This window comes from Mercenaria mercenaria, chromosome 2 (assembly GCF_021730395.1).
Source record: "Mercenaria mercenaria strain notata chromosome 2, MADL_Memer_1, whole genome shotgun sequence".
Classification (NCBI taxonomy): Eukaryota; Metazoa; Mollusca; class Bivalvia; order Venerida; family Veneridae; genus Mercenaria; species Mercenaria mercenaria.
This window is the reverse complement of record NC_069362.1, coordinates 119,838,114-119,850,820: the sequence shown is the minus strand read 5'-3', so window position 1 is coordinate 119,850,820 and position 12,707 is coordinate 119,838,114. Positions and strand designations below refer to the sequence as shown.

Genomic DNA, 12,707 nt, shown 5'->3' with positions numbered 1-12,707 from the left:
ACATCATTGACGGATATCAGTTCATTATGTTATACTGCACTAGAGAAAATTAGGTGCCTTCCAGTAGGGGACTTTGTATTGCATGGCAATACTTCATTCACTTGTTTTATAGTAAGGTAAGATATTTTGTTTACATTCATCTGCATTTTACATTTATTATCAGGCTGTAAGAAAAAATTTAAGAACTTAAAATGATAATTAAGATAACATAAATTTTTACTGTGATTTGTTACTTGACTGTTTTATGACCTAATTTGTGATGAAACAATGCACGGAGGGGCACCTGGGGTCTTCCTCCACTATTAAAGCTGGAAAATCGCCATATGACCTATCATGTTAAATCCAACAAAAGAAATCAGATCAGAAAAACTATGATATACTAAAAACTGTCATACTGTTAAGTAGGGAAAAAGTAGAAATTATCTATACAAACCTTTTTTTGAATGTCTGTTGCTACTGTGCAACAAAAATGTTGAGAAATGTACCATGCTATGTTGGCATTATTTCTCTTTTTATATGCTCGAAGGCACGTATTATGTTATTTATCCTACCACTACGCATTTATCAGGCCGATATCTGCCTGCCATGTAAACTTGAGGTTTATTCATTCAGTGCAGGTTTATACCGTCAATGTAACTGACGGACTACTTTTTCAAGTATATGTGCTAAAGGCAATGTAAACTGGGCCAAGAGTTCGAAGCTCAAACATTTCATCATTTTATGAGGACAGCCATGGTAAAAATTTTTTTTAAAATTGGTTCACTCTATCCTAGTAAACCTCCATACGGAATGGTACGGTGATGGTTTTTAAAGTCTGTGTGACCTTGACTTTGTATATTTGGCGTTCATTCATTTTTAGTTAGAAATTAACACAAATAACCAGATTTAAGCAGTCGTTTATTGTAATTATTGGATCTAAACAATTCATGGTGGAAGGAATTTCATGATCTCACATTGTCTTGTACGAAAATGGAGTGAATTTAAGACTGCGGGCATTTGAATTCATCTCAAGCGTGGTTTCCGGCTGTATTTTACCGAGTCAAAACCATTCTGCTTGTTTTGCACGCGAATGCCCTGTTAGCACCGATGATATAATTATAATACACAGAACTTCAGAAGGAAAAGTATGAGGTATGAAATAATGTTTTATTGTAAGGAATCGTGTGTAACTGGATCAAGCAGACAAGGGGTTGAAGGGCGAAGGAATTCACAAGTGAGTGAAATTCTGGATTATTTTTATATAGAAAAAATATTTTGAAAGTAAATATATGTTATACACAGATTTTATTGACTGCAGGATAAATAGAATATTAGGTTACTGTCTTTCTTAAGTTTATCCACCTCATCTCTGAAAGGTTTATCCCCCTTTGGCAAGCCTCGGGTGGATAAACCTTTCTCCAACTCAATGGATAAACTTAATTAAGAAAGACAGTAACCTAATAGTCTCTATGTTCTGGTGTTCGTCTGTCCGTTAGCAATTTCGTGTCCGCTCTGTAACTTGAACCCCTTGAAGGATTTCAAGGAAACTTGACATAAATGTTCACCACACTGAGACGATTGCAGAGCACATGTTTTGGATGTCTCGCTTCAAGGTCAAGGTCACACTTAGGAGTCAAAGGTCATATCAGTTTGTTTCGTCTCCGCTCTGTAACTCTTGAATCCTTGGAAGGATTTCAAAGAAACTTGACACAAATGTTCACCACACCAAGACAACGTGCAGAGCGCATGTTCCGGATGACTCACTTCAAGGTCAAGGTCACACTTAGGGGTCAAAAGTCATATCAGTTTGTTTCGTGTCCGCTCTGTAACTCTTGAACTGCTGGAAGGCTTTCAAAGAAACTTGGCAGAAATGTTCACCACACTGAGACGATGTGCAGAGCCCATGTTCCAGATGACTTGCTTCAAGGTCAAGGTCACAAGGGTCAAAAGTCATATATGACTTTGCTTTGTGTATATTGCTCTGCATTGCAGTTCTCTTGTTTTTATTTGGCAGATCTCTTTTTATTTCACTTACAATACTTTTTTTTGAAATACTTCCCTTTTATGTTACTATAAATAGCTTACAGTAAACCTCGCTTATAAGGAACAGCTTGGGACCTCTAAAAATTGTTCCTTGTAACCGAGGTTCCTTATATCCGTATAGCGAACTAGTTCCTTGTAACCGAGGTATGTATAGGGAATACAATTTGCATAGTGAACACTATTTGACTAACGTTTGAAAAGGGCTATGTGTTCACACCCCGGGCCGACCATAAATCTTTATGTGAAAAAGTTTCGAGCCTAGTAGTAGTACCGCTCCTTTCCTGGAGAGTGCCTGCATGTATATGACTGAAATAGCGTTGAAACACGGCGTTAAACCTAAACGTAGTCGGTAAGAATGACCGTAATTTGTGTTTATTTTCTTGTCGGCTATTTCTATCTTCTTTTCTTAGAGAGCGCTACATTATGACTATAAGATATGTTGCAGTTTCTCACCTTACCTTGCTCGAGAATAGGCGTCAATAGAAATTAAATGTTCAAATTTTTATTTTGCACATATTGTTATTAACATGTACAAGGGAAATATCGTATAGAACTCAACTCTTCGAAAGGAGAAACCTTCATTAATATAGCAAAAATCAAAAAATTATATACGGATAAAAGTGTAAATTATACCTATATAGTTTTGCTATAGTCCATGTTAGCACCTGCTATAATGTTTACGATTGAAAATTTGGTTAACTGGACTGTTTGCCATTGTTAATCACACGTAATTAGCACATTTATTTAGGATAGAGACAGTAATGACCAATATTGATATCCCAAGGTTTGTTGACCGTTACTGATTTTTGTTCACCATTGTTAACTTGAAATACCTAATGCATGTAGTTCTGAACATAATCTTGAGTAAATATAAGTCTACTATCGTTTTGTATTTGGTAAATGTTAATGATGATGTTATTTTCTTTTTATCGTATCCGTGAATTAACATACTAAAGATCATACTTCATAATGTTGCAATTGAAAATTGAATAATTTGTGTTTATTTTTGTAAGCGCGTGTAAGTGCCGACGTTACTCCGACGTCACCAGCGATTCTTCTTATTATTTCCGGTTTTCAATAATTTTTATTCTTTATGTCTGTTCGCTATAACCGAGGGGTTTTCCATTGAATTTCGTACTTTGGGACTGGAAAAAGTGTTCCTTATAACCGAGGGTTCCTTATAACCGAGTTCCCTATAACCGAGGATTTTTATATTGAATAAAGAAGGAATTCCATCGGGGAATTGAAAACTGTTCCTTATAACCGAGTGTTCCTTATATCCGAGTTCCTTATAAGTAAGGTTTACTGTATTTTGAAACTTTTTTATTATTGGCCGTAGGGAAAAACCGAGACCATTTTTCTGTGGTACAACATGGATGGTACCTCTAATTTTTAGGTTTTTTTTTTTAGCTCACCTGTCACAAAGTGACAAGGTGAGCTTTTGTGATCGCGCGGTGTCCGTCGTCCGTCCGTCAGTCAGTGCGTCCGTCCGTCCGTCCGTAAACTTTTGCTTGTGACCACTCTAGAGGTCACATTTTTCATGGGATCTTTATGAAAGTTGGTCAGAATGTTCATCTTGATGAAATCTAGATCAAGTTCAAAACTGGGTCACGTGCCATCAAAAACTAGGTCAGTAGGTCTAAAAATAGGAAAACCTTGTGACCTCTCTAGAGGCCATATATTTCACAAGATCTTCAGGAAAATTGGTCAGAATGTTCACCTTGATGATATCTAGGTCAAGTTCGAAACTGGGTCACGTGCCATCAAAAACTAGGTCAGTAAGTCTAAAAATAGAAAAACCTTGTGACCTCTCTAGAGGCCATATATTTCATAAGATCTTCATGAAAATTGGTCAGAACGTTCACCTTGATGATATCTAGGTCATGTTCAAAACTGGGTCACATGCCATCAAAAACTAGGTCAGTAGGTCAAATAATAGAAAAACCTTGTGACCTCTCTAAAGGCCATATTTTTCATGGGATCTGTATGAAAGTTGGTCTGAACGTTCATCTTGATGATATCTAGGTAAAGTTTGAAACTGGGTCACGTGCGGTCAAAAACTAGGTCAGTAGGTCTAAAAATAGAAAAACCTTGTGACCTCTCTAGAGGCCATATATTTCACGAGATCTTCATGAAAATTGGTCAGAATGTTCACCTTGATGATATCTAGGTCAGATTCGAAAGTGGGACACGTGCCTTCAAAAACTAGGTCAGTAGGTCAAATAATAGAAAAACCTTGTGACCTCTCTAGAGGCCATATTTTTCATGGGATCTGTATGAAATTTGGTCTGAATGTTCATCTTGATGATATCTAGGTCAAGTTTGAAAGTGGGTCACGTGCCTTCAAAAACTAGGTCAGTAGGTCAAATAATAGAAAAACCTTGTGACCTCTCTAAAGGCCATATTTTTCTTGGGATCTGTATGAAAATTGGTTTGAATGTTCATCTTGATGATATTTAGGGCAAGTTCGAAACAGGGTCATGTGCGGTCAAAAACTAGGTCAGTAGGTCTAAAAATAGAAAAACCTTGTGACCTCTCTAGAGGCCATACTTGTTAATGGATCTCCATAAAAATTGGTCAGAATGTTCACCTTGATGATATCTAGGTCAAGTTTGAAACTGGGTCACGTGCCATAAAAAACTAGGTCAGTAGGTAAAATAATAGAAAAACCTTGTGACCTCTCTTGAGGCCATACTTTTCATGGGATCTGTATGAAAGTTGGTCTGAATGTTTGTCTTGATGATATCTAGGTCAAGTTCGAAACTGGGTCAACTGTGGTCAAAAACTAGGTCCGTAGGTCTAAAATTATTAAAATCTTTTGACCTCTGTAGAGGCCATATTTTTCAATGGATCTTCATGAAATTTGATCTGAATGTTCACCTTGATGATATCTAGGTCAGTTTCGAAACTGGGTCACGTGCCATCAAAAACTAGGCCAGTAGGTATAAAAATAGAAAAACCTTGTGACCTCTCTAGAGGCCATATTTTTGACGAGATCTTCATGAAAATTAGTGAGAATGTTTACCTTGATGATATTTAGGTAAAGTTCAAAACAGGGTGACGTATCTTCGAAAACTAGGTCAATAGGTCAAATAATAGAAAAACCTTGTGACCTCTCTAGAGACCATATTTTTCAATGGATTTTCATGAAAATTGGTCAGAATTTTTATCTTGATAATATCTAGGTCAGGTTCAAAACTGTGTCACATGACCTCAAAAACTAGGTCACTATGTCAAAAAATAGAAAAAAACGACGTCATACTCAAAACTGGGTCATGTGGGAAGAGGTGAGCGATTCAGGACCATCATGGTCCTCTTGTTTTACATACCTGTACCTGATGATTTTTTTTTGTGGACTTTGAATATTTCTTTTGTGAACTTAGATTTGTTTTTTGAAGTTTTCCTTTTGTTGTTCCACTCCTTTGGGCTACAACAGTCAAGTTCGTTAAATTTTGCTCCCTTCCTATGATGTAATCCTTCGGGCGTATATTGCCCTGATTGGAGGAGCTCTTGTTATTGACCTGCCATTGATTAACAGGCACTGATAGACATTTACACAATCCTGTCATACAGACTTGTTCTGCTGTTTTACAGAAGAAATCAGTCCTGAGTCAAATACAATTGTTTAAATAGACTCAGAGGTAAACATAACTCAGCCAGGTTGGATGGGGAATATTGAGTATTTGTATGCTTTGAAATCATTTAATTTTTGGGATATGAAATTTTGCTGTTTTGGTCAAAATGACTATTTTGTTTTGATATGAATTAATGCATTTCAACTTTCGGACATAATGTGAGTGGAAGTCTTACTTGTTCATTGAGATTAAATTTCCTGGACTGATTTCATGCCAAAAATCCACAATAATTTATGGGGCCTCCTAGGTCGTATGGTTAAGGTCTTAGACTTCAAATAATTTGCCACTTACAGATGTGGGTTAGAGCCTCTCTTAGGGTGTTCTATTATTCATGTGAGGAAGCCTTCCAGCTGGCTTACGGAAGGTCATTGGTTCTACCCAGGTGCACACTTGTGATGAAATAATGCACAGAGGGGCACCTTAGGTCTTCCTCAACCATCAAAGCTGGAATGTAGCCATATGACCTATAAATTTTGTTGGTGCGACGCTAAACCTGACAAACGGACAAAAATTAGTACCTGGTCGATATCAATGATTTCACAGCGTTAGATTTCGTTACTGTGTATAGTAATATTAATATTACATTTCTTGTTTGTTAAAAGTTTTCAACAGCAGTATTCCCCACGTAGAATGTTTTAGAGACTGCTCTACATAACATGTTCACAGAACTGGGAACTGATGGTAGGACACTTCTATATCAAACAATGAATTGAGGTAAGGAATTCTACAGTTTGAGTAAAGTATGTTTAACTTAAGTAACAAAGTAGATAGTTTCATATTTTTAACATTTTGACAACTTCAAATTTGAAAACTGTTGTTCTGCTGTCTTGTGTGATGGTACCTAACTGATACCAACAGAAACTGGGTCTTATGCTGTCTAAAGTTTTACATGTAATGATGGAAAACAACTTCTTTGACATCGCGAAGTAGGACTGTTTTACCAATGAAAGAAAATTAATGACTTTGAAGGTTTAAAAATCTTCAAACTGCCAGTGTAGATCATTTGTTATAATCACTTGTTTGCTGTAAATATTTTGAAAAAATGCAAAGATGATTATATTTGTCTGCTGTGATAAATACTAAGAAGTGTGATAGCCACTGTATATGGCAAGCCAATTGTCCAATAATTACGTGAACCCCGGTTCACGGTCGAAAAACTAGGATTAACGATCGATAAAACTATGTTTTTCAAATACTAACCTACATTTTCGAGCGAAAACATAAGATACCAGGCTTAAACCATAGTTTACGCTTGTGAACCCAGGTTTACATCCGATAAACTAGGTTTCTTGATTAAACTATGAATTTCGGTCGTTATCCTAAGTTTATGAGTGTGAACCTATATTTACGAGCGTAAACTTGGGTTCACAAGCGTGAACCATGATTTACGAACGTGAACCTATGTTAACGATGGTAAACTTGGGTTTATGACCGTGAACATGGGTTTACGACCGTAAATATAGGTTCACGCTCGTAAACATAGTATAACGACCGAAATTTATGGTTCAGTCGAAAAACCTAGTTTATCGAAGGTAAACCTGGGTTCATGTTCGTAAACTATGGTTCACACTCGTAAACCCAAGTTCACGGTCGAAAACGTAGGTTCTCGCTCGTAAGCATAGGTTTACGTCCATAAACTACGGTTCACGGCAAGCCAATTATCCAATAACAGGGTTTCCACGCTATCCGGGAAAACAGGAAAAGTCTGTGAATTTCAAAACTTGACTCCCGACTGTGAAAAATATCGGGAATTTGGCGAGAGAACGGTAAAGGTACGGGAAAATACAGGGAATTATCCCATTTTGCTAAGGGAAGTAATTCATGATTCAAAATGGCGGACATGGATGTCATTTCAATTTCCTTTTTCGAAAATACCGATGTTTTTGTGGTTGATGAGCTTATATAGGTAGCTATGCTTGAATTTTTAAACAGTAATTTTAGGCTATCAGTCATTTTTGTGTCGATTTTTAAGAAGCCCTGTGAAATTCCGATTATTTTTCGAGAACAATTGTGAAAATCGCGATTAGTGACACACTCTTAATTCAGTGATCAAACATCAACTTGACTGAAAATAATTTAATTGCTAGAAGTGTTTCAAAGATTATATAAATAATGTAGGTGGCTGCAGAGGTGTAGTTATTATGAAGGACTTGATTAATTCTTCACAACATGCTAGACAAGTAAATGATTCATAGTTTCTTTGAGAAACAAAAGCTAGAGGACAGTAAGGAAACAAAATAAAAAAAAAAAGAAAAAGAAAATTTGCAGAGCCTGTATTTATTAAGTAGAAATTTTTAAGCAATATCTGGCCATCATGGCCCTCTTGTTCTTATATTTTTACCATGAATCTAGAAAAATTGATGGGAACGTACAACCCGATTTGTCATACAGAGGTCCTTGAAAATCGTAACAAGGTCCTGGAAAAGTCCTTAAATTTCAAAGACGAAAAAGTGTGGGAACCCTGCAATAATTACGTTCTTGGTCGAAACACTAGGATTATCAAATATTTACCTATATTTACCAGCAAAACGCAGGATAACGGTTGTAAACCATAGTTTACATTCTTGAACCCATATTTACGCTCGATAAACTAGGTTTCTCGATTGAACAATAAATTTCGGTCGTCATCCTAAGTTTACGAGCGTGAACCTAGGTTTACGGGTGTGAACCTGGGTTCTCGAGCGTGAACCATAGTTTACGAACGTGAACCTAGGTTTACGACCGAAAATCATAGTTTTGTTTGAGAAATCTAGCACGTAAATATAGGTTCATTTTCGTAAACTATGGTTTACTATAATATAACATATATATATATATCATATAACGGCCGAAATTGATAGTCGATTTGATAATCCTAGTATATCAATCGTAAACCATGGTTTACGTTCGATAAACTAGGCTTCTCAATTGAACTATGAATTTCGGTCGTTATCCCTGGCTTTACGAACGTGAACCTATGTTTAAGAGCGTGAACTATAGTTTATGACGTTATCCTGTTTTCGCTCGAAAAAATAGGTTAGTATTTGAAAAACCTGGTTTTACGTTCGAAAAACCTGGTTTATCGAACGTAAACATAAGTTCCCGCTCGTATACCCAAGTTCACGTTCGAAAATATAGGTTCACGTCCATAAACTATGGTTCACGGCCGTAAACATAGGTTCAAGTCCTTAAACATAGATTCATGGCCGTAAACCCATGTTCACGCCCGAAATTCATTGTTGATTCTATTATCCTAATATATCAACCATAAACCATGGTTAACATTTGATAAACTAGGTTTCTCGATTGAACTAATAAAAGATATGAGTTTTGGTCGTTATCCTATGTTTACGATCGTTATCCTATGTTTACGCTTGTAAACCCCGGTTCACGCTCGTAAACCATAGTTTACGAATGTGAACCTATGTTTACAACCGTGAACTTGGGTTTACAATCGTGAACCTACATTTACGAGTGTGAACTATGGTTCACGGCGTTATCCTATGTTTTCGCTTGAAAATATAGGTTAGTATTCGAAAAACCTGGTTTTACATTCGAAAAACCTTGTTTATCGATCGTTAATCTTAGTTTTTCGACTGTGAACTAGGGTTCACGTAATAATTGGACAAATGGCGTGCCATAACTGTAAGCCTTTTGATTTTTTTCGCCATCAAAATCTGGACAGTTACCATACTAAATAACGGCTGTATGATGTAAACTTAAACCCAGTAAGTAAACAAAACAAACTTAATATCAACAGAAAAAATTGAACCTGTTAGCTACAGTAGTATTGTTTCACAGACTATATATCTAAGTCAGGTTTGGATATGAGTACAAGCACGATTGTCTTTACAGATTTAAAACAGAAACTGTCTGTTTTACTCATTTATTTCCCTGGGTGAAGATAAAACATATGTCAGTTATAGCTTATTGTTGCGTGGAGATTATTATGTGCTTTATCTGATACAGGATGAGATAGATATAGAACTTTGTGTTGCTGCTGATGAGGCAACACAGAAAAAATCTTCAAAGAAAGAGATACAGGACCCAAAATAGAACTTACAGACATTATTGTAGAGACAAGCACAGTTCCTGGAGAATTGTAGGGAGGTCAATGTAAGAGTTAAGCTGACATTGGTAGATGTTTATAGGATGACAGTAGACTTTAATTAGAATAAACTGTGGTGAGCTCATTGAAAGAGTAACAAGTACAAAGAGCCAGTGAGAAATAAAAGTGGAAAGCCTGAGTTATCATGTTGGGATGTCTTTAGAAGGAAGTAAGTGGATGAAAATGTTGGTAAAGGTCCTGTGAGAAATTGAAGATAAACTGACAAGACCCAAGGGTGTAAGGCTGTAGAAAATGTCATTGAAGAATTTGACTGTCACAAAATGTTATAAATTTGCCTTAGTCTATACAAGAGCATCATTTTGAAGCAAATTAAAGCAAATCTATGCTAGTTAGTGGATCTAGAGTTTTAAAAATCGTCATGAAATAGAATACTGTGAAATCATTATTATTCATGGGGGATTAATATTGATGGATTCCGTGGTTCAGCTCAACCACCAGATGAAGTCCCAACGAACAAATTACACCCACGATAATGTAAATTGTACTCAATGTCACCAAAACAGACAACAAAGCTGTCCGATCTGGTCCGTAGTTGTGTGCATGCAGTAGTACTGACCTACAGCATGTTTATGGAGGCTCCGTCAATGATAAACATATGTATGCATTGGAACAAAAGGAACTATTTTATTTAGACATTTACCCATGGTTTGTTTACGACATGCTTGTCAAAGTAAATGTAGATACTAAAAATGTCAACCGCACTATGCTGTGGCTGTTACTTGTATTTTTTGGCCTCGCTCTGCAATGTTTATGTTTACGGACATGTAGTAAATTACTACTACTTTGGGAATATTATAAAGTAGCAGCTAGAATTGCTTCCAATGCATTATTACCCATTTACATTACACATTTCTTGAAATAATGAATGTACAAGTTCTGCAGTTTGTAATTTTAGAAGCAGACGCGCATTCATTTTGCAAAAGAAACAACAACATTCGGATGAAAGTTTAGCAATCGTGTGCAAAAACACATTTCTTTAGCAACATAAAATCAGTAAATCTATAATATTTTTAGCTCACCTGTCACAAAGTGACAAGGTGAGCTTTTATGATCGCGTGGCGTCCGTCCGTCCGTAAACTTTTGCTTGTGACCACTCTAGAGGTCACATTTTTCATGGGATCTTTATGAAAGTTGGTCAGAATGTTCATCTTGATGATATCTAGGTCAAGTTTGAAACTGGGTCAAGAGCGGTCGAAAACTAGGTCAGTAGGTCTAAAAATAGAAAAACCTTGTAACCTCTCTAGAGGCCATACTTTTCAATGGATCTTCATGAAAATTGATCAGAATGTATACCTTGATGATATCTAGGTCAAGTTCGAAACTGGGTCACATGCCTTCAAAAACTAGGCAGGGTTTGCACAGGCTTGAAAAGTACTTGAAAATGTAGGGCAGTCTTGAAAAGTCCTTGAAAACAAAATTTGTCTTGAAAAATGCTTGAAAATTGCCCAAAGACCTTGAAAAGTACTTGAATTTCTTATTTTCTCGTATGCTAGACTATTAAAATCTCCCTGAAAATCAAAAGTAAATCTTTTAGAATAAAATCGGCAAGTTTCGAGCAATGGGCAGAGCTACGAAAACGCCGTAATAAAAAAGGTCGAATGTGTTCGGGACAAAAGCGGAGTTTGGGTACGAATGTTTCGTACTTTCTGTTAGCGTTGTCTCCCCTGACTAAAATGGCGTCGGCTAGAATTTACAAATCTGTGTAAGTATTATTTTATAAATAAGTCCTTGAAAACTTCTTGAATTTGACTTGGCCTTGTCTGTATGAACCCTGCTAGGTCAGTAGGTCAAATAATAGAAAGACCTTGTGACCTCTCTAGAGGCCATATTTTTCATGGGATCTGTATGAAAGTTGGTTTGAATGTTCATCTTGATGATATCTAGGTCAAGTTCGAAACTGGGTCACATGCTTCAAAAACTAGGTCAGTAGGTCAAATAATAGAAAAACCTTGTGACCTCTCTAGAAGCCATATTTTTCATGGGATCTGTATGAAAGTTGGTCTGAATGTTCATCTTGATGATGTCTAGGTCAAGTTCGAAACTGGGTCAAAAACTAGGTCAGTAGGTCTCTAGAGGCCATAACCTGAAATTCTAAGTAAAAAGGGGGGGGGGGTAATTCATGAAATATTGGTGTGAGAGTTATGGCCTTTAAGCCAAATGATGTGGGTGATGATGAGGAATAACTGTTTTAAGTTTAAAGCAAATCCATCAAGTAATTACAGAGATAAGGAGAAAAAAGAGAAAGTGTAAAAAAAACTTTAACCAAGGTGGGGGTGTGGAAAGACGCCGACGCCAACGCCAGGGTGAGTAGGATAGCTCTCGTATAGTTCGAGCTAAATATCAATAGTCTTAGACTAAGACTGAAAACCTTAAACAGTTTATAGCTACAGGGATAAAGTCAGATCCCAGATAGCTATCATTTCCAGCACTATTTCTTACCTTTTATTTAAGATTATTTACTGCCATTCTGCTGTTCATCTAATAGGAATTATTCTGACATAATATCCTGACATTTCTCCTACATGACATTCTGCTGAGTCTCTAACATGGCATTCTGCTGAGCCCCAAACATGACAAGTTCAGACACACCATCTGCCTCTGATTAATTACCATCATCTCCACCACTACAAAACGTAGACCAAACTACTAGAACCAGCTTCTTTCTCTAGATATGGAACAACCTGAAAAAGAAAACATTGCTTTTTAAGGATCATGTAAACACCTTTGAGACGACCCCTCGGGTAAATTTTCATTTTGGAAATCATACCTGACAGACCCATAATATTCATAACATATAAATTATATACAAAATTGTTCAGAAGGTGTCGGAAATACTTTCTGTAAAGGTCACCTTGTTCGGTAACATGTATTTTGTCTTACAACACATGTTTTTCGACTGTCCATATTCTGTTTTGTAGAAAATATCAAACTTTTTTTTCAAA

General features: G+C 36.5%; 1 long non-coding RNA gene across 1 annotated transcript in view; it reads left to right on the top strand.

Moving 5' to 3' along the window:
- Positions 1-11,834, top strand: part of LOC123565020 (uncharacterized) — a 60,246-nt gene extending 48,412 nt beyond the window's left edge. Inside the window, exons 6-7 of the long non-coding RNA XR_008370037.1 lie at positions 6,260-6,371; positions 9,606-11,834. This is a non-coding gene — a long non-coding RNA (uncharacterized LOC123565020). The remainder of the gene's footprint in view (positions 1-6,259; positions 6,372-9,605) is intronic.
- Positions 11,835-12,707: the final 873 nt, after the last annotated feature.